Here is a 3,994-nt window from a genome sequence, read left to right on the forward strand (position 1 = left end):
TCTCTTATGACCGCTTTTGCCATGTCCCAAAAGTTTGATATGTTGTACTATTATTACCATCCGTTTCTATGTATCTCTTGATCTCTCTTTTTATTTCTTCTCTGACCTAGTTATTCTTCAGTAGCATGTTGTTTAATCTCCATGTATTTGTGGTTCTTCCTGCTTTCTTTTTTTCAGTTGATCTCTAGTTTCAAAGCTTTATGATCAGAGAATATGGTTGGTATGATTTTAACCCTCTTATATTTTTTGAGGTTATCTCTGCGTCCCAGTATGTGGTCAATTCTTGGGAATGTTCCATGTGCACTAGAGAAGAATGTGTAAGCAGCTGTTTTGGGATGGAAAGCTCTGTAAATGTCAATTATGCCCAATTGGTCTAATGTGTCATTTAAGGATGTTATTTCCTTATCAATTTTCTGTTTGGGTGATCTGTCCATATCCAACAGTGGAGTATTTAGGTCCCCTACTATGATAATGTTTTGGTCCATATCTCCCTTTAGTTCTGTTAGTAATAGCTTTGAATATTTCAGCGCTCCCTGATTGGGAGCATAGATATTAATAAGTGTTATGTTTTCTTAGAGCCATGATTCCCTTTATTATTATGAAGTGTCCCTCAGTATTTTTGTTTGCCTTTTTTATTTTGAAGTCTATTTCATCCAATATTAGTACCACTACTCCCACTTTCTCTGAATGCCATTTGCTTGCAATATCATTTTCCATCCTTTCACTTTGAGTTTATGTTTGTCTTTGAAACTGATATGTGTCTCCTGGAGGCAGTATATGGTTGGGTTTTGTTTTTGATCCAATCTGTAACTCTGTGCCTTTTTATTGGTGAGTTCAGTCCATTTACATTTAGGGTGATTATTGAAATATGAGGTCTTATATCCATTTTATCTTTTGCTTTCTGTTAGCTCGGTGTTTCCATTCCTTCTTTGTCCTTGTGTGTTTAATTTTATTTTATTTTTATTTTGGTTTGCTTTTGTGGGTTTTCCCTCTGGTTCTTCTTGTTTTATGTTATACACTATAGTTCCAAATCTGTGGAGTGTGCTTACAAATACGAATATGAAAAGGATAGTTATATATATACAGTTATTCATTTTCTTCTGCACATGCCCTATTTCCATTCCCCTTTGCGAATTTAGATCTTTGAATCTTCCCCTTTTCAGTCATTATTGTCTCAGTTTGTTCTTATGTATACCAAATGTACATTACTATCTTTCTATGGCAAATCTCTTCTTATGGTTTAAGCTTATAATGCCCTGTTTTTAATAAGGGGTTCATTCCTCTGCTTATATCTGCTTGCTAATCACCTTGCTCCTAGTTATGTATTTTTTTTTTTGTCATTTTATTTTAGGTGAGCTGAACCTTTTCAGTATTTCCTGTAATAAAGGCCCCATAGTGGAGAACTTCCTCAATTTTTGTATGTCTGGAAAGGTCTTTATTTCTCCTTCATATTCAAAGGAGAGCTTTGCTGGATACATTACTCTTGGCTGGTTGTTCCTTTCTTTTAATAGTTTGAATATATGATTCCATTCATTTCTGGCTTGTAAGGTTTGTGCTGAGAAATCCAATGATAATCTAATTGGTTTTCCTTTATAGGGTCTTCTTTTCCCTGGCTGCCCTGAGAATTCTGTCTTTGTCATTGATTTTTGATCATTTCAATACCATGTGTCTTGCAGAAGGCCTTTTTGTGTTGAGATAATTGGGCGTTCAGTTGACTTCTTCAATTCCAAGCTCCAGCTCATTCATTAGTTTTTGGAAATTCTTGTCCATTATTTGTCTGAAACTGCTTTCTAATTCCTACTCCTTTTCTTCCCCTTAGAGAATGCCCATTATTTTTTTTTCTTTCCTGATGATATCAGCTAGTACTTGTATTTCTCTTTCATTATTTTTCATTCTTCAGTTTCTCTCTTCTTCCTTCTGATTTATTTTTAGATCTGTCATTGAGATTTCTGACCCTTTCCTCTACGTGGTTGACTCTATTTCCTAAACTTGCTATTTCATGTTTCACGTCTTGTAGTGTGTTCTTTATCTCTAGAAGTTCTCTTTGGTTCTCTTTGAGGGTTTCAATCTACTTGCTAAAAAATTCATTCACTCATCTAATTTTTTGTAATTCCTGAAATTGTTGATATGAATTGCTTTGGATCTCACTGAGTTTTTTCAGAAGTACCATCCTGAATACTCTGTCATTTAAGTCACAATTTTCTATGTCTGTAAGTTCATCTTCTGGTGATTTTTCTCTTTCTTTCTGAACCACTTTGTCACCTTGGTTGTTCATGGTGTTTAATAGACTATTTCTCCGCCTGGGCATTAATGGAAGTGTATTCTGCTTTTTTTTTCAGAAGGAAGATTTATTATATAAAGGTCTCTCTTTAGCCTGTTGCAAAGAAAGCATTTTTCTTTTGGTTTCCAGTATATGGCATCTAATCTTCTCGGATCCCTGCTTTATATAAAGTCTTAATAATGTGGTTTTTTTTTCTTACATATATTATTCATTCTCGCTACCCTCAGTCTCAGTCCCTGTCTGTTAGTGATAGTTTTGGTATCATTTGCTCAGATTACTCTGGGGCTTTCAGGGATTTGGTCTCAGAGGATATGGGGGAAGAGGCCCTCTGGGTTGGGGGATGGGGCTGTGGCTTACCCTCACATTTTGCAGTCGCAGTTGGTAATAATTAACTATTGTTTCTCTGCTGTCCACACTTCTTTGCCATCCACACTTCTCTGCTTTCTGCTCTGAACCCTGGGCTCTATTGTGGTCCACATGGAGAACACAGCTCTGTCAGGCAGAGTTATTCAGGGAACCCACTGCACCTTCAGCCCTCTCTCTCCTCCTGCAGAGAGCTCCAGCTGCAAGAGGTAGCTTTGTTTTTCCCAGTGTAATGCCTGACTCCCAGGGTTCTGACTTGTGGTAGTTCTTATGCGTAGATCCCATTCTCAGGTGTGCTGGTGTGCAGTGTGGTAGTTTTTTGTTGAGTTTTAGATATTCAGCTTATTATTGTTTCAAGGGGAGATATCTGCGGATGTCTCTCACTCTGCCATGTTTCTCAATTCCTCCATACTGCAGGATTTGAAGAAGGCTTCACAGAGAAAGTAATTTTCAGCTGGGCTTTTGAGGGTGAACGCAACTTTGTCAGATAAGTATATAGTAGGCAGGATGGGAGATAAAATGAAAGAATTGCATTTTCAGAAGCCTAAAGTCCAGGTGATTGTAACACCTACTTCTAATAATATAAAAAAGGAGCCACATCTAAGCTGGTAGTAAAGGCAAAGTTGCAAATTGTGCTGGACCTGCCCCCACGATGGTGGAGGATCACTGGGAGAGAGAGAGAGGCTGCAGAGGCTCCCTTGAAGAAGAGGCCATTTGTACTTCTTAATCCCTTTGCCACCATATCTTTTGGTTGGAGCACTTAATTCTTTTCCATTTGAGGAACTTGTTGATAGGAATGTGGTTGTTACCATTCTTTATTTCTGTTTTTGATATATGTTTTTTCTTCTTAAAGAAGTCTCTCCAACATTGCCTGTAATAGTGGCTTGGTGTTGATGAATTCCTTTACCTTATGTTTGTCTGGGAAGCTCCTTATCTGTCCTTCAATTCTAAATAATAGCTTTGCTGGATAAAGTATTCTTGGTTGTGCTTACAATTCCTTATTTTTTTAATTTTTTTATGCCTACAGCACCTGGTCTTCCTAGGTGGTCTCCCATCCAAGTACTAACCAGGCCCGACCCTGCTTAGCTTCTGAGATCAGACAGGATTGGGCTTGTTCAAGATAGCATAGCCATAGACTGTGCCAAGACCTTCTGTCCTGCACAGTTTCTTTTCAGAAATCTGCTGCTAATCTTATTGGTGTTCCTTTGTAGGTAACTAACTCCTGTTTTCTTTAACCTTTGGTATTTTAATTATGTGTCTTGGTGTGGGCTTCTTTGGGTTCATCATTTGGGGGACACTCTGAGCTCATTTTTTCTTGCCATTCTTATTTAGTGTCCTTGGCTTCTGCAT

General features: G+C 37.7%; 1 pseudogene; it reads right to left on the minus strand.

The window, feature by feature from the left end:
- Positions 1-3,662: 3,662 nt before the first annotated feature.
- Positions 3,663-3,781, minus strand: LOC112477615 (annotated as a pseudogene).
- Between the last annotated feature and the right edge of the window lie 213 nt (positions 3,782-3,994).

Source organism: Pteropus alecto, unplaced genomic scaffold (assembly GCF_000325575.1).
Source record: "Pteropus alecto unplaced genomic scaffold, ASM32557v1 scaffold233, whole genome shotgun sequence".
NCBI lineage: Eukaryota > Metazoa > Chordata > Mammalia > Chiroptera > Pteropodidae > Pteropus > Pteropus alecto.